At 46.1% G+C, this 18782-nt stretch overlaps 2 protein-coding genes across 4 annotated transcripts in view; both read left to right on the forward strand.

Annotated features, from left to right (window-relative positions):
* GLIS1 (GLIS family zinc finger 1) overlaps window positions 1-18782 on the forward strand; it is a 1570389-nt gene that overhangs the window by 910561 nt on the left and 641046 nt on the right. The gene's annotated exons all lie outside the window — the stretch shown is intronic.
* The window catches only part of LOC144807804 (uncharacterized), a 242504-nt gene that overhangs the window by 95307 nt on the left and 128415 nt on the right, over window positions 1-18782 (forward strand). The window lies entirely within an intron of this gene.

Genomic DNA, 18782 nt, shown 5'->3' on the forward strand with positions numbered 1-18782 from the left:
GGCTGTGCAACCGAATGACCGAGCAGACTAAGAAGATTTGACCACCTATAGGAGAAGCTACCAGCTTTTTAAGCTACCATCTTCAGATGCAGAACACATGTGAGAATACATGTATAAGTAGTCATATACCTCAGTCACGAGGGAACGCAGACCTTTAAACTTGACAGCTTGCACTTCCCATTTGAGTACAGAAAGAGGCAAGAGAAGTACAGAAAGAGGCAAGAGAAGTGCAAAAAACAAGAGAGGTGCAGAAAGAGGCAAAATAAGTGCACAAAGAGGAAAGGGAAGTGCAGAAAGAAGAAAGAGAGGTGCAGAAAGAAACGAGAAGTGCCACAAGAGAAAGAAAGGTGCAGAAGAAAGCAAGAGAAGTGCAGCAAGAGGCAATAGAAGTGCATAAAGAGGAAGAAAGAAGCAAGAGAAATGCACAAAGAGGCAAGAGAAACGCAGAGAGGAATAAAGGTTCAGAAAGAACCAAGAGAAGTGCAGAAAGAACCAAGAGAGGTGCAGAAAGAAGCAAGATAAGTGATGAAAAGAGACGAAAGTTGCAGAAAGAAACAAGTGAGGTGCAGAAAGAAGCAAGAGAGGGGCAGAAAGAAGCAAGTGAGGTGCAGAAAGAGGCAAGAGAGGGGCAGATAGAAGCAGGAGAGGTGCAGAAAGGAAAGAAAGGTGCAGAAATAGGCAAGAGAAGTGCTGACAGAAGCAAGAGAACTGCAGAAAGAGGAAGAAAGCTGCAGAAAAAAGCAAGCGAGGTACAGAAAGAAGCAAGAGAAGTACAGAAAGAGGCAAGAGAGGTGCAGAAAGAGGCAAGATAAGTACAGAGAGAGGCAATAGAATTGCAGAAAGATACAGAAACAAGCAAGAGAAATGCAGAGAGAGGAAAAAGGTACAGAAAGAAACAAGTGAGGGACAGAAAGAAGCTAGTAAGGTGCAGAAAGAGACAAAAAAGGTACAGAAAGAGGCAAGAGAGGTGCAGGAAGAAGCAAGAGAGGTGTAGAAAGGCAAGAGAATTGCAGAAAGAAGCAAGAGAACTGCAGAAAGAGGAATAAAGGTGCAGAAAGAGGAAGAAATGTGCTGAAAAGCAAATGTGGTGCAGAAAAAAGCAAGCAAGGTGCAGGAAGAGGCAAGAGAGATGCAAAAAGGGGAAGACGTGTGTAGAAAGAGGCAAGAGGGGTGCAGAAAGAGTCAATACAGGTGCAGAAAGAAGCAGGAGAGGTGCAGAATGAGGGAGAGGGGTGCAGAAAGAGGCAGGAGATGTGCAGAAAGAGCAACATAGGTGTGGAAAGAGGCAAGAGGGGTGCAGAAAGAAGCAAGAGAAGTGTAGAAAGAAGCAAGCGAGCTTCAGAAAGACACATGAGTAGCGCAGAAAGAGGCAAGAGGTGTGCAGAAAGAGGCAAGAGGTGTAGAAAGAAGCAAAATAAGTGCAGAAAGAAGCAAGAGAGGTGCTGAAAGAAGCACAAGAGGTGCAGAAAGACGGAAGAGAGGTACAGAAAGATACAAAAGAGGTTCAGAAAGAGGCAAGAGAGGTGCACAAACAGCCAAGAGATATGCAGAAAGAAGCAAGAGAATTGCAGAAAGAGGCAAGAGAGGTGCAGAAAGAAGCAAGAGAGGTACAGAAAGAGGCAAGAGAAGTGTAGAAAGAAGCAAGAGAGGTGTAGAAAAAGGCAAGAGAAGTGCAGAAAGAGGAAGAAAGGCACAGAAAGAAGCAAGAAAAGTGCAGAAAGAGGTGCAGAAAGAGAAAGAAAGGTGCAAAAAGAGGACGAAAGGTGCAGAAAGAAGCAAGAGAAGTGCAGAATGAGGAAAGAGAGGCGTAGATACAAGCTTGAGAGGTTTGTCCACCATTAGTACCAAGTTAACACCCACATTTAGCAATAATTAACAGGTCACCATTCCAGCTTTGCAAAGGGACTACTACCACTCTGTAACATGTGTTGCTATATTTTTGTAACGTTTGAGCTAGAAACAAGTTTTCTTTTTTGTTCAAATCTGCAGAGTATTTGTCAGTCGATGGATTATGTGGCAAATGCAGAAAATGTATAATTATGCGAAAATCGGTGTGGCCGAACAGTCGCATAATTCCAGTGGCCCTGCTTATACCTCTAACTAGGCCCAGAAATGAGGTTACCACTCCACAACAGACTACCATACCACATGATTACTCTCCCTAACACATAATCCCACTACACATAATTCCTATACACTAAATACCACATACTTTCTATCCACATAATTTCACTGCACAACATACCACATAATTCCACTACACACAACATACATCCACTCCACTCCAAAAAACATTAGTAAAAAAGTTTACATTTACAATGCCAAAAGCTCTAAGTCTCACAAATGCGAGACCTATTGCATTGCAAATGCTTGCTTAACTAGTAGTCGCGTTTGCAGAGTAGTGGATAAAGGGGGCTGGGCCACCAACCAGCGCTCTTGAATTCCGCTGCGTAGGACTTACAGGATGTTTCAGGAGGGCTTTTTGGCCCTCAAAGTCCCTCAGGAGTAAAGGGGACTTCATCCACCAACCAGTAGTGTGCCAGGAGGCGCATTTGCAGAGTGGTGGAGAAGGGTGGCGTGGCCACCGAAGACCTCTTAGCAATCCCACTGTGTGGGACTCACTGGAGGTAACAGGAGGGGTTGTTTGCCCCCAACGGTGTCCTTGGAGGCCAACTACCCCGCCTATTGCCTCCAGTAAGTCCCATTGAGGATTACTGCGTTCTGATAGCAGGCCACACACCCTTTCTCCACCACTCTGCAAACACGCCTCTGGTGCGCTCTTGTTTGGGGGATCAAATCCCCTTCACTGGTAGGGGTAGTGAGTGGCCAACTAGCCTACCTGTTAACTACAGTAAGCCCCACACTGTGGGATTGTTGAGAGCTGGACGCAGGCCACGCCCCCTTTCTCCACCAGTCTGCAAACACGCCTCCTGGTGCGCTCTTGGTTGGGGGATGAAGTCCACTTTAGTTCTGAGGTCCTCAGGACACAAGGGGATCTCTTTGCCGTGCGGCCCCCCACCCATCTTATAGGCTGCCCTGGGGAGGTGGCGGTCCCCCGGGGTCAGCAACGGACCCTTGCATTTAATTAAAGTGTGCCCCTGGGAGGTTGTGGTCCCCAGGGCAGTGTGGTGGGGCCAAAGCCCCCCACACTTCATTTGTAAAGTTAGACCCGAAGAGGTGGCGGTCACCGGGCTTCGTGGAGGCTAAGAGCCCATCCCAACACTTAGTTTTTTTAAAGGCCCCTGGTATGCGGTGGTCCCCGGGGCTGCGTGGGGAGGGCAGGAAACCCCCATGTCCTGTTTTTAATTAAAAACAATAAAGCCCCTGGGAGGTGGCGGTCCCTGCGGCTGCCGGGGTTATGTCCCCCCCGCATTTAATAATTATCACCCCGGGGAAGTTGCAGATCCAGGGTCAGCAAGGCCCCCGTGTGCCTGGCATCACAATGTGGCATTGCCCACGGGACCTGGCCACCCGGGGGTCCAATTAAACAAAGGACGGGAGACTGCGCTTTGTGTGTTTTTTTTAACATTTTCGGCACGATTCGTGGACCCTTATGCGATTGCCACCAAAAATCTTTTTAAAAAATGCATTTTGGGCCCTCAGGGTCCCTGTGGGCCACCTGAGCAGGCTTAGGGGGTCAGGGTGTTTCTACCATGCCCCCTTTTCTTGTTTTCTTTACCCTTCTTCTTATAACTCGGTTCAACCGAGTCACAAGATAGATACCAACACTTTCTGGTTTGAAGTGTTGGCAGCCAATCAGATCTCAGGCTCGAGATCGGGAGGGTTTGTGGATCCTTTGTGCGAAAATATGGATATCTGTAAATATTAAAATTCAAATTTTAATTTCTGAAAAACTGCTGAACGAATTTCCACCATTTAGTGCACTCTGGACAAAGAGCTACCTTTCTGCCAAATTTGGTGTAATTTCGTTCAGCAGTTCGGGCTGTAGCTGCGTCAACAGTTTTTTATGGAATTTAAAATGGAGAAAAAGCGTTTTGGGACCCCCCTTTTTTCTCGGACCCCGCTTGATGAATCACCCCGAAACTTTAACTTTAACTACCTACTCTCCAACCTCCAGTAGGTTTTATATATATGATCAAGGCTTGGAGAAGCCGAAACACGTCATGTCGGACTGGTGTTGGGTCTCTGATTAAAAGAAATTCTGCACTATCTATGGGTCTTGCCTCGTCTATCCATTTGCTGGTTTTTGGACGTTTCTACATACCGAATATATATATATATATACGCACTCACACACACACATATATATATATACACACACACATGCGCACAAATATGGTTGACAATCGCATAAAGATGCTGCAACATGCACCCCCAGACAACAAATGGCATCAGATTTCACGCGAAACATACAGACCATGTCAGCCTTGACATATATATATATATATACATACACACAATCACACGCATAGATCTTTAAAGTATGTAGATGAGGTGTTAAGTCCAGCAAACCCATACCTCCCTCTGTGCACTTACCATTTTAGTATTTTATCCCATGATATTCTGGCCATGATAGTGTGACCTTTCGATATTGTGTCCTCGATGTTCCCTACCCCAGTCGTCTATGATAAATCCTGATGTTTTTATTCAGTGTGCAAAAAGTGTGTAGGATAAGTCTGGATGTGTTGTTTAAAAATTGTAAGTTCTATCTCTTAGATTCAAATTTGCTAATGTCCCAGCACATTCATTTACATATAGTAAAATGTACTTCTTCAGGCACAAAATAAACCTCCCTCTCCTGAAAAGAAATCATTTTAATATTTCTATAAACATATATTAGCAATTTCCTTCCATGGCGGTTATGCGATCTGCAAATCGAACATCAGGGTGATTATTTTTTTTTTAAGTCATTGATGACATGAAATATCCTGCCCTTGGCTCATTTCATATCTTTAGTCCTTGCAGCATTCCTACACACTCTGGGCTTCGTTCAGCTGGAGTGCTGAGGTGAGTCACTCTGGATGAAAAAGCAAGCAAACATCTTGGCATATAACCAAGCATATCAGAGACTACCGTAGACATAACAGAGGCAAACAGCATGAATAGGCAACAGCCTTATTTACTGTGCTCCCAGGACTAAGGACTTTGATTTTACGTGTGTGGAACTGATTTATGAACTAGAAAGAAATCACTAATATTGTTTTTTAAACAATTTAAACGTCAGGTAACACCGATTCAAACTATGAACCCAGCAGCAGTATGTTTGTCTAACGCAGTACAGATCATACCAGCCTCTCGTTTACACAGATTTAGACCAAGAAGGTTATGTACACAAGGGGCGCAATTCTGAAATCTTGCCACCCTGGAAAAGGTTTGAGATTTACTCCTCTCCAGGGCAGAAGCATAATTCTTTGTAGGGGCAACCCATGAGGGTTTTTACTCGTTGAAAAAAATAAGTTCTAAAAGTGCATCTGCTTTTTTTTTGTTTTTTTGACATTCAAAAATACGAGTGTGAGTGTAAATATTTGACTGTAAAGTGGAATTCACAGACGTTTTCCAGGAGTACGCCTGAAACCCCGCTTCATCCGCTATTTTTGGAAAACGTTTGGGATCTTCAAAAGGTTGCAAATCTGCACAAGTGCGAGGTCGGAAAACAGCAGATAAAAATGTTTGACTTTATTTGAGAATTAGAAACATGGTCTATAGCATTATACATGTCATTGTTTTGAAAACGGTACAAAAGGGGGTGGTGAAGGACGGAGCATCTGAGTCAATCAAACACTTACACCCAGTCAAAAGATATGGGTTTGATCCATCACCGTTCTTTAGCCCACTCTGCCACCCCAGTTCAGACATGGCTATATGCAAATCAGTCTGGCCCTGTGCCTCATGGGAACAGTCCAGCCCGAACTGCCAAGCCATGCCTTCCCCGGACCGGAAACAAGCTTCCGAGGACCGGTTTCTGGCATTACAGCCGTCTTCAGCCCGGCTTACTTGAATCCAGTGGCAAAGTGAGCAAGGGACTCACGTCTGAGCATACGCTGCCACACTTATTGCGGCCAAAGCGGTACAAAAGGGGGTGGTGAAGGACGGAGCATCTGAGTCAATGAAACACTCACACCCAGTCAAAAGATCTGGGTTTGATCCATCACCGTTCTTTAGCCCACTCTGCCACTTTGTCGTGAAGTGCCATCACATGGGCAACAAGGGAGGTCATTCGAAGAAAAGATACCAGCAGGGTGGCCCAACATGCAAGGGATATAATTGAGCCGAAACCTTAGAAAAATAAACCTGTGCCGTGGGATTTTGGGTTCTGTCAATTGAATACCATGACCCAACGGAGTATGGGCTGTCGGAGGATGGTTATTACACCGTCTGCCCAATTTAGGGTAGATGACGCCATGTCTTTTTTCCTGTTCCTCTCCGCCATGAAAAACCTAACAGTGAGGAACAGGAAAAACAACAATAATGACTCCCCCCCATACCCTGGCAGAAAACTCCCAAGTTGGGGGTCGTTAGTTTTTTGTTTTTCGAAAACAGGAGTTTGTTTTTGGAAACAAAAAAATGGCAAGTGTGTAGTACGCCTGTCAAAAAAAGACTGCGGGCATCACCAATCTTAAGTACATTGAAAGGCTCTGTTGTGATGGTGGTTCCTTTCAGTGTAAAGAGATGACCATCTCTAAATTTGACACCATCCCAACTGATGCTAATCAGTCTGCCAAACTCAAATTCCGTCCCTAAATATTTAAAAGGCAATTTTGAAGTGGTAAATATTAGAGTGTGTGTACGTATATATGTGTATGATATTTCTATAGTGCATACCTAGCCAAAAAGCAGCAAAGCGCTGTACAGGATCAGTAAGCATTATTCCAGACACAATAGTGAACATATTGTCAAGTATGTACTGTGCCAAAGTAATGATCTTCATGCCTGCACATGTGGCTACCTCTTTTCTACATCAGCTGGTAATGCATTAACAGGCAAAAGATCTTAGCTGATAACAAAGAAATGACTTTTTAAATGTAAGTATTAGGCAACAATATAATACTTATTTTATATATATATATATATATATATATATATATATATATATATATATAAATATATATATATACACACACATATATATATTTTTTTTTCCACAAAAAAACAGGTGAAAGTTATGTTATAGTTAAGTGTGATTAAAGGATCTATTTTTTTCTTTTTTTCAAACTTAGAATTTCACTGAAAAAAGCCAAGGCTAAAGTAATGTCATTGTTAGGTGAATTGGTCAGTGACAACAGAAATGTTTTTAACTGTAAAAACACAGAAATTCGCCAGTTATAGTTAACAGCTCTAACTATGGCTTGCACCACGCCATGCACTGCCTATGACGTCACATATGACATCAATCATGAAATGTTCTATGACATCATTTATGATAACAGTGATGACTACCTTTTCAGGCTTGGGGAGGGGGCGCAACTCGACCCACCTACCTATTTTTTCTACATTTTGAGCCCCGGGTGTGGGCTACCTGAGACTTGCAGCGGGGGAAGGGGGTCACACATCCTCCCTCCCCATTTCATACATTTTGGCACCCTCCCCATAAATAATAAGATTGTCCCCAGAGATGGGCTCCCCAGAGTCTCCAATTTCTTGGGGAGGGGGGGGGGCACATCCCACCTCCCCATAAAATTAGTTTTTGGCCCAAGGGTGGACTCCCCAAGGCCCTTTGTAGGTTGGGGAGGGGTGCCATGTTTCTTTCTAGAAACACAGCTCCTCATGGTCTCCCAGAGTTAGGCTTCTCTGGCTTATAATAAATAAATACAGCCCGGCCCCCATATTTTTTTTTATCTCTTGATCATCTCTCTTACTGTTTTTTTTGGGCCTGGGGGTGTCCCTCTGGGTCCCCCTCCATGGGTTCTGGGGAAGTCAGGGTATCCCTGCCGTGCCCCATATATCTACTTTTTAAAAAAACTTTCCGAACAGTAGGATCAGCCCCATAGTTCAGAAATGGCTCCTGGCAAAATTTTTCTGATGTATCTGCCAGCCATTCTGAGCGTTTGCTCTCACAGGAGTCTGACTCCCATGGAAGCGAGATGGGACTTTCTCATTGGGTTGCGGCCAGCCAATCAGATTGCGTTTTCAGCTTGTTGTACCACGGTACTCCATGGTAATGCTGAGTTGCAGGAGACCTATAGATTTTGAACCTTAATTTCTCAAAAACTACTGAACATATTTACACCAAATCACAAAAAGCTCAATTTCTGGATGAAGATGTAGCTTTCTGCAAAATTTGGTGGAATCCTATTCAGCAATTTTGACTGTAGCTATATCTAAAGTTCATATAGGAAATGTTCCCCACTTGACAGATCACCCTGGAACTTTCCAGGAAGGCTCTAAGGTGGTTGTAGCTTGTTTTTTGGAAAGTTTTTTGAAGCTTTGTAAAGTGGTGCCAAGGTTATAAGCAAACCAAAAAAATCTATTTTCTATGGAAACCTGGTCTTAACCTCTTCAGTGCTGCGCAAATTTCGCTGCAGTCCTGAAGGGTTTAAAACCGTATTTACCTCCTGCAAGCCCTCAGTTTTTTTTAAACAAAAGATTTGCGGTACCGATGCTGCCACTGCGGTATTGCAGTTGGATGACAGACTGGGTACTGCAGTACCAGCTGTTTCATGCTGAGGTACCCACTGCCCGGTCGTCACTGTGTAGTTATAGTTAACCCCTTCGATGCTCCATGACGGAACGGTTCCGTCATCAGCGTCGGTGCTCCGGTGCTGATGACATTTCCGTCATCAGCACCGGAGCACCGACGCTGATGACGGAACCGTTCCGTCATGGAGCATCGAAGGGGTTAACTATAACTACACAGTGACGACCGGGCAGTGGGTACCTCAGCATGAAACAGCTGGTACTGCAGTACCCAGTCTGTCATCCAACTGCAATACCGCAGTGGCAGCATCGGTACCGCAAATCTTTTGTTTAAAAAAAACTGAGGGCTTGCAGGAGGTACTTGGCACAGCAGACCTATGGAAAACTGGCGAATAGGATGTGAGCATGGGAGCTTGGCTCTTGCAGTGGGTTGGGCACAGGGCAAACACACAGCTGGCACTTCTGAGGGCCATGCACACTGAGGGGTTGTGTGCTAATGTTCGGAATGGGCACAGTGTCTGAGGCCAATCCCTACACTGCACACAGCTTTGGCCATGAGCGTTGGGAGCTGTGTACCTTTAGGGGGTTGAGGCTCTGTGAGGGGTGAGTTTAGGCCAACCCTCTTCTGTGCAAGGCCAAATGGCATGCACAATTGATGAGTTGGCTAAATATGATTAAAATAACTGAAATTCAGGGAAAATACAAAGGTTAAAGTTGGGTATGGTAATAAGACCTTAGCTTATGTCACAGAAAACCCTAGAAATTTACTGAAGAAACAAAGGTTACAGTGAAGGTATATTCAGGTGTTGAAATGAGATAAAAACAAATGTAAAAAATGTTTTTTTAAATGAAGTTCGTCAATTATAGTTCAGTGTGCTAACTATGCCTTGCGCCCCCACCATGCACTATTCATGACCGCAGATATTATATCCCTCATGACTTGTTAAATTACATCATTGATGACATCATTGACGACAACACAGAGACATCCCTGATGACATCATCCATCAAATGTAACAGTTTGCTATAGCTTTTCATACTGGAAGGTGTTCTGCGAGCTATGTCTAGCCTCAGTCTTCATAAAAAACTATTCAAAAGCAGTTTATGTGAATTTTGCACACCTAATTATACGGCAGAGGTCAAATTGAATATTATTACCAAGGTACAGTGTAGTCAACTTGAGAAGAAAGCGCCTCACTGTAACAAGTTTGCCTTTTCTGCATGGTCACCCTGTTTTTTTTTGCCTTTTTGTGGACCTTATTTTTTATGGCTTCAACACTGCGCACTTTACTACAACTCTGCACACTTTACTACTGCTAAGTAGTAAGTGTCTGTTCATTCTCTCTAAAACATGTGTTGTATATTATAATTCCCTATTTAATTTCCCTATATATACCTTTCTAAATGGGCTTTGAGTGTACCTATGGCATGGGAAGCTAATTGTCGTCAGTGGGCTGGAGTGTGTATTTATACCACCCATATGTATGGCAAAATAGGTTTCTACTAGGAACACTACCATGCTAAGCAAAGCTGCTGTTTAAATGCACTGCTGCTTCATTTGGCAGGGAAAAACACCTGTTACATGCAGTCAAACCCTACTTTTATATCTTGTTAAATCACCCCTGAAGCATGCCTTGTAGGCCCAAAGGCAAAGTTCTAATGTATAGAATTATGGCACACTACATGTTGAGGTTAGTATGCCCTCGCAGTGAAATAACACCCAAATGCTATGTCACCATGTAGGCCGTGCTAGACGTGTTAGGCCTAGGAGGGATTAAAATCTTTATTTTCCACCTCTGCTCAGTAAAAGGGCTAGAAAAATACTTCAAAGGTATTTCCTGTTAGTTTTGAGAATCTGAGCCAATAGTTAAGTCCGATTTTTGATCCCTCAAGCAAAAACATAACTTTGTAAAAATGCCTGAACTGGCTTAAAACCAGTTCTGCCACTCATCACACTTCCAGAGCTAGAATGTACATCTTTGGCTTGAATGGTTCACCCCTCTGACTCTGGGAACAATGACTTGCCTCTGGGTCAAGGAAGAGCTAATGGGTCTTAACTGCTGACCACCTAGCAGGGATTAGCAGTCTGGTTGGTAGTGAAAAATAACAGTTCGTAAAACAATGGTAATCTTTAGCACAACCTCAGTTTATTTGTAGATGTCAAGATGGGATTCTTCTATTCATCCCCAGGCCATCCTGAACAATTCGACTCCAGCAACAGTAGGAGGGAAAATTAGTAGTAGCCAGGAAGCTAAAGAAAGGTCTGCTTGGTGGCAGCGGTGTCCTGTCATATTGAAACAGGGATCCAGTGTAATGTTCCAATAAGGCAAAGAGGAAGTGCTGCAAAAGTAGTTGGGGTGCAAGAAAAATGTTACAATTGGGCAGTAGAATTGCTCCAGTCACTGGCAAGTGCACAAGATAAATCTGGCCCCTCCACCAGCACCTCTGCAGAACATTTCTGGAACTCGGAAGACTCCATTTGAAGAAGGCAGCTCTGCTTGAAGAGACTTTTGACTCTTGACTCCTGGATCCTGCTTGAATAAGGACACACACAACAACTCAAGTACTAAAATACCCTTGAATCTTGCTGACACACATGGATTGGAACTGCTCTACTAAGGTTAGGTGGTTGGTCTCCTATTTACCTGCTTCATGGACACCAAAAGCAGATGAATTCTAGGCTACTTTTGATTTCCTGTCTCTTGCAACTGTAGCACAAACCAAATTTGCACTGCTAGCTTAAAACAAGGATGCTACATTGGGAATTAAATTATTTCATAATTCAGTTTCACACAGAATTTTATCACAGTGGCGTAGGTTTTTACGCCCGGGGGCCAATACCACAGTTTGCTGCACAGTGCTGATAAGAGCGGGGTTAGGAGGGTGCTGCCGAACAACCACAACGAGCTGGTGGGGGGGGATGTTTCAGGTGACGTGGGAGAATATAGAAAAAACTAAATTTACCTTGCGCTCGTGCCACCGCCCTCAAAGAAGAGAAGTCCAGGTGGACTGAATTCCCAAGCCCCGCCCTAGCTACGTCACTGTTTTATCAGATGGTTGTCTTGATAGTGATTTTCGCTGCTTCATGTAAAATGTGTGTGTCTCTGCTAGGCGTTATTGCTGGTGATATTGTAATGTAATGGCATTGTGAATTGGTTTAAATCTTCTAGTAATCCTAAACTTGCAAGAGCTGCTGCAGTCAAGAGTGATTGCAGGTAATGAAACATGAGACAGTGTTTTTAATGACCATCTAGTTAGTATTTGTCTTAAGGACATATTTACAAGCCCTGTGCACTGCCAGAACGTCATTTTGTGCGACGTTCCGGTGTCGAACAGGACTTAGCAATATGTACAAGGCCATGTAAAGCCACCCTGTGTGGGTTTTCATGGCTTTGTAGATATTGAGTAAGCCGAGGCAGTGCAAGTCACTGCCTTGCCTTAGTCTGCATCAAAGAGACTTTCCATGGGTGTTCCTACTCAACATCCATGGAATTTGACGCTGCCTCAGATTTACAGCATCAGGTCAACATGGGACAGCGCGAAAACCTTGTGCCTCCCTAGAGCAGGCGAGAGGTGTATTGACACCCTCTGAGGCGGAAGCCGGAGGATAGCTGCTCGCACTTCTTTTAAAAACTTTTGATTTGTTTGTTACACTCTTTTAAAAACTGCTCGTGTTTCCTTGTTGCCAGGCTAGCACTTCACCTACAGCGGACCTAGCGCTGTCAGGTGTTTCAGTCTAATTCAGTCTCCTCACGAACGCTAAACCCTCGTGACACGAGGCCTGCCCCCTGGCAGGACACGCCCACAACCTCCGCCTATAAGACTGCGCCGACCAATTGCGCGTCTTACTGGTATTGACACCCTCTGAGGCGGAAGCCGGAGGATAGCTGCTCGCACTTCTTTTAAAAACTTTTGATTTGTTTGTTACACTCTTTTAAAAACTGCTCGTGTTTCCTTGTTGCCAGGCTAGCACTTCACCTACAGCGGACCTAGCGCTGTCAGGTGTTTCAGTCTAATTCAGTCTCCTCACGAACGCTAAACCCTCGTGACACGAGGCCACGCCCCCTGGCAGGACACGCCCACAACCTCCGCCTATAAGACTGCGCCGACCAATTGCGCGTCTTACTGGTATTGACACCCTCTGAGGCGGAAGCCGGAGGATAGCTGCTCGCACTTCTTTTAAAAACTTTTGATTTGTTTGTTACACTCTTTTAAAAACTGCTCGTGTTTCCCTGTTGCCAGGCTAGCACTTCACCTTCAGCGGACCTAGCGCTGTCAGGTGTTTCAGTCTAATTCAGTCTCCTCACGAACGCTAAACCCTCGTGACACGAGGCCACGCCCCCTGGCAGGACACGCCCACAACCTCCGCCTATAAGACTGCGCCGACCAATTGCGCGTCTTACTGGTATTGACACCCTCTGAGGCGGAAGCCGGAGGATAGCTGCTCGCACTTCTTTTAAAAACTTTTGATTTGTTTGTTACACTCTTTTAAAAACTGCTCGTGTTTCCTTGTTGCCAGGCTAGCACTTCACCTACAGCGGACCTAGCGCTGTCAGGTGTTTCAGTCTAATTCAGTCTCCTCACGAACGCTAAACCCTCGTGACACGAGGCCTGCCCCCTGGCAGGACACGCCCACAACCTCCGCCTATAAGACTGCGCCGACCAATTGCGCGTCTTACTGGTATTGACACCCTCTGAGGCGGAAGCCGGAGGATAGCTGCTCGCACTTCTTTTAAAAACTTTTGATTTGTTTGTTACACTCTTTTAAAAACTGCTCGTGTTTCCTTGTTGCCAGGCTAGCACTTCACCTACAGCGGACCTAGCGCTGTCAGGTGTTTCAGTCTAATTCAGTCTCCTCACGAACGCTAAACCCTCGTGACACGAGGCCACGCCCCCTGGCAGGACACGCCCACAACCTCCGCCTATAAGACTGCGCCGACCAATTGCGCGTCTTACTGGTATTGACACCCTCTGAGGCGGAAGCCGGAGGATAGCTGCTCGCACTTCTTTTAAAAACTTTTGATTTGTTTGTTACACTCTTTTAAAAACTGCTCGTGTTTCCTTGTTGCCAGGCTAGCACTTCACCTACAGCGGACCTAGCGCTGTCAGGTGTTTCAGTCTAATTCAGTCTCCTCACGAACGCTAAACCCTCGTGACACGAGGCCTGCCCCCTGGCAGGACACGCCCACAACCTCCGCCTATAAGACTGCGCCGACCAATTGCGCGTCTTACTGGTATTGACACCCTCTGAGGCGGAAGCCGGAGGATAGCTGCTCGCACTTCTTTTAAAAACTTTTGATTTGTTTGTTACACTCTTTTAAAAACTGCTCGTGTTTCCTTGTTGCCAGGCTAGCACTTCACCTACAGCGGACCTAGCGCTGTCAGGTGTTTCAGTCTAATTCAGTCTCCTCACGAACGCTAAACCCTCGTGACACGAGGCCACGCCCCCTGGCAGGACACGCCCACAACCTCCGCCTATAAGACTGCGCCGACCAATTGCGCGTCTTACTGGTATTGACACCCTCTGAGGCGGAAGCCGGAGGATAGCTGCTCGCACTTCTTTTAAAAACTTTTGATTTGTTTGTTACACTCTTTTAAAAACTGCTCGTGTTTCCCTGTTGCCAGGCTAGCACTTCACCTTCAGCGGACCTAGCGCTGTCAGGTGTTTCAGTCTAATTCAGTCTCCTCACGAACGCTAAACCCTCGTGACACGAGGCCACGCCCCCTGGCAGGACACGCCCACAACCTCCGCCTATAAGACTGCGCCGACCAATTGCGCGTCTTACTGGTATTGACACCCTCTGAGGCGGAAGCCGGAGGATAGCTGCTCGCACTTCTTTTAAAAACTTTTGATTTGTTTGTTACACTCTTTTAAAAACTGCTCGTGTTTCCTTGTTGCCAGGCTAGCACTTCACCTACAGCGGACCTAGCGCTGTCAGGTGTTTCAGTCTAATTCAGTCTCCTCACGAACGCTAAACCCTCGTGACACGAGGCCACGCCCCCTGGCAGGACACGCCCACAACCTCCGCCTATAAGACTGCGCCGACCAATTGCGCGTCTTACTGGTATTGACACCCTCTGAGGCGGAAGCCGGAGGATAGCTGCTCGCACTTCTTTTAAAAACTTTTGATTTGTTTGTTACACTCTTTTAAAAACTGCTCGTGTTTCCTTGTTGCCAGGCTAGCACTTCACCTACAGCGGACCTAGCGCTGTCAGGTGTTTCAGTCTAATTCAGTCTCCTCACGAACGCTAAACCCTCGTGACACGAGGCCACGCCCCCTGGCAGGACACGCCCACAACCTCCGCCTATAAGACTGCGCCGACCAATTGCGCGTCTTACTGGTATTGACACCCTCTGAGGCGGAAGCCGGAGGATAGCTGCTCGCACTTCTTTTAAAAACTTTTGATTTGTTTGTTACACTCTTTTAAAAACTGCTCGTGTTTCCTTGTTGCCAGGCTAGCACTTCACCTACAGCGGACCTAGCGCTGTCAGGTGTTTCAGTCTAATTCAGTCTCCTCACGAACGCTAAACCCTCGTGACACGAGGCCACGCCCCCTGGCAGGACACGCCCACAACCTCCGCCTATAAGACTGCGCCGACCAATTGCGCGTCTTACTGGTATTGACACCCTCTGAGGCGGAAGCCGGAGGATAGCTGCTCGCACTTCTTTTAAAAACTTTTGATTTGTTTGTTACACTCTTTTAAAAACTGCTCGTGTTTCCTTGTTGCCAGGCTAGCACTTCACCTACAGCGGACCTAGCGCTGTCAGGTGTTTCAGTCTAATTCAGTCTCCTCACGAACGCTAAACCCTCGTGACACGAGGCCACGCCCCCTGGCAGGACACGCCCACAACCTCCGCCTCAAATGTGCCTCCAGCGCAAGCGCAGCGGACGAGCGCAGCGGGAGCGCCGTTTGCGCGCCGAAGGCGCGCCTAAGGCAAGCCCGTCTGTGCCCGTCCGCGCCAAGACCGCGACAGGCGCAGGACACTCTGCCCCCGGTCCCCTCACTATGTGTTATAATGCCAATTCGCTAAAAATGTTACGCAGCAATTCGCCTTGTACCTGTAAAGTCGACATCTACACCACCACGGGGCCTTTTAGCTGCAGGCATTGCAGATGGACCTCCTCCCCAGCCATGACCCCCGCCTCACTGATCAACCTCAGGGAAAAAATCCCACCCTTCATCGGAGGGCTGATCAACGCAAGATCCATGACTTGCCACAGCCAAGACATAACTGATCTCATTCAGGAATCAAACATCGACTGTCTTTTCATAACAGAGACCTGGCTTACGAACAACAGTAACCCTGATCTAGCCACTGCCCTCCCACAAGGATACTCCATATACAGGCAAGACAGACCAAAGGGGCGAGGAGGAGGTGTAGCCCTCCTACTACGAAACTCCTTCAAATGCCACACCTTCACCCTCGACTCACTAAAGGGCGCCGAATCCCTAGGATTCTCCATCAAACTCAACGAGTCCACCTCATTCTCAGGAGGACTTATATATCGTCCACCAGGTACCGCCACCAAATTTTTAGACTCCCTTAGTGACACCCTCGGACAACTTCTAATCAGATACCCGCATGTTACCATGCTGGGTGATTTTAACTTGCACCTCGACTCCACAGAGGACGCGCAAACACTTAACTTCCATCAAACACTGGAGATCTTCAACCTCCAACAAAAGGTCAAGGAACCCACCCACCGAGCGGGACACACCTTAGATGGGATCTGTACCAATCTCCCCTCTTTAGAAACTCACACTCCAGTACCACACATCTGGACTGACCACAATTTTATCCCATTTCTCATCAGAACCCCGCAGCATATAAACCAACTAAACCTTGCCCCCTTCCAGAGAACCAGGTCAACTGGAAAAAGGTAGAAGAAGCCTTCAAACTTAACCCCATCTCTGAGTCCCAAACCCCCATTATGTTGGGAGATGTAGAACAAGACTCACAATCCTTCCACAACTGGATATCCCACGAAATTAAAATTCGTGCCCCGCCCAAGCGCACCAAGAAAAATGATACAAAATCTAAAACTAAAACTAATGCCCCTTGGTTCACACCAGAAGTAGCCAAGGCGCACTTGCTCTGCAAAAAAGGAGAACGCAAATGGCGGAAAACATATGACAACATTGACAGGAAATCCTATATCCTATTAAGGAAAAGTTATCACTCGACTATAAAAAACGCCAAAAAAGATTTTTTCACCAGAACCATCAATAACGCAAAACAAAAGCAAAAAACTCTGTTTGCAATAGTGAGATCCTTTACCCATCCTGCAGCTCTACAGTTTGAAATACCCCCCTCTCAAGATCTCTGCGACAAAATAGCAGATTTCTTTGAAGAGAAAATCCATCTGATTCAGAAGGATTTCCCCATATACCAACGATCCCAGCCCCCAGTTAGACAGGAACCAGAAGACTATACTCCGGTTCATCTAAGGTCCTTCTCACAGGTCACTCTTGCTCAATCTAAGGAAGTCATCCTAGCATGCAAATCAGGCTCTCCCTCCGATTCTTGTCCTCCTAGCATCCTACATCAACTGATCGACACTGTCAATCCCATCATCAATGAAATAGTCAATACTTCCCTCAGGACTGGTATCGTCCCTAGTGCATGGAAACATGGCACTGTTAAACCTCTGACGAAGAAACCTAACAAACCCCCTTCTGATCTGACCAACCTACGCCCTATCTCTCTCCTCCCAGTTTTGGGTAAAATCACAGAACAAATAGTCTACAGGGAACTTAAAGCCCACCTGGAAGCTAACAATATCCTCCACCCCCAACAATCAGGATTCCGTCCTCAGCACTCAACAGAAACAGCCCTGATCGAGTTGACTGACTCCATAAAAACCCTCCAAGATCAAAGGAAAAACGCTGTACTGATTTTGTTGGACCTCACGGCAGCGTTCGACACTATCTCCCACCAAATACTCCTAGACCGACTTAAGGACATTGGCATCGCCGACCGGACATTGGATTGGATAATATCCTTCCTTTCTGAAAGATCACAATCCGTGAAACTAGGACCCTTCAACTCCACAGAGAAAAAGATTCGATCAGGAGTCCCACAGGGCTCCGTTTTAAGCCCCCTGCTTTTTAATGTCTATCTCATACCCCTCATCTCCCTGATCGAATCATACGGTATCACTGTTACATCCTACGCCGACGATACCCAACTTATAGTCCCGCTAGAGGAGAACTCTACAAGCGCCGAACAAAATTTAACTAACTGCCTGAAAGAGGTCTTCCTGTGGTTGGAAACCAACCACCTCAAATGTAATACAGGGAAGACAGAAATCCTCCCCATAGGGAAAAACATCAACTTCTGTCCCCACCTCTGGTGGCCAAAGGACTCCACAGCCCCCCCACAGACCGTCACCACCGCAAGAAACCTTGGCGTCACCTTCGACACTAACCTGTCCTTTGACCAGCATGTCAGGACTGTCGCAGGAAGCTGTTTCGGAATCATCAAATCCCTCAAAAATTTTTTTGATTTCCTTCCAATTGAAGCCAGAAAGACGGTTACCGTGGCACTAATCCTATCTCGCATAGATTACTGCAACGGCCTCCTGGCAGGTGTGAAGAAATCCACACTCAAAAAACTCCAGAGTGTCCAACACTCGGCGGCGAGGCTCGTGCTCAAACTCCCCAGAAGATCTTCAGCCGCGTCCGCCCTGAGAACCCTCCACTGGTTACCCCTGCACAAAAGGATCCTGTTCAAGATCCTAACCGTGGCTTTCCGGTCATTCAACCATATTGGTCCCAAGTACCTAGTCAAACGCTACCCCCACTATAATCCTCACAGGTCCCTGAGATCCTCCAACAACAACCTTCTAACACTAGTTAGGTTCAACCTAAAAACCAAAGGGGGTAAAACTCTTACCCACTTATCCTCCAAAGCATGGAACGCAATGCCCCAGCATCTGAGATCACTGACAAAGGAAAGCCAATTCAGGAAACAACTGAAAACATGGATCTTCAGCTTATCAGACGAGTATGTGCGGGACGCCATCTAATCCTGCCTTAAATTCTCCCCCCTCCGCTCACCTTCCAGTTAGCGCCAGGATGCTTCTTCCGAAGCGACAGTCGCGCTTTATAAATACCGATTCCAATTCCAATTCCAATTCCAAAGGAGGAGAAATGCTTAAATTACTCCTTGTTTCTTCCTCTT

This window comes from Lissotriton helveticus, chromosome 1_2, assembly GCF_964261635.1.
Source record: "Lissotriton helveticus chromosome 1_2, aLisHel1.1, whole genome shotgun sequence".
Classification (NCBI taxonomy): domain Eukaryota; kingdom Metazoa; phylum Chordata; class Amphibia; order Caudata; family Salamandridae; genus Lissotriton; species Lissotriton helveticus.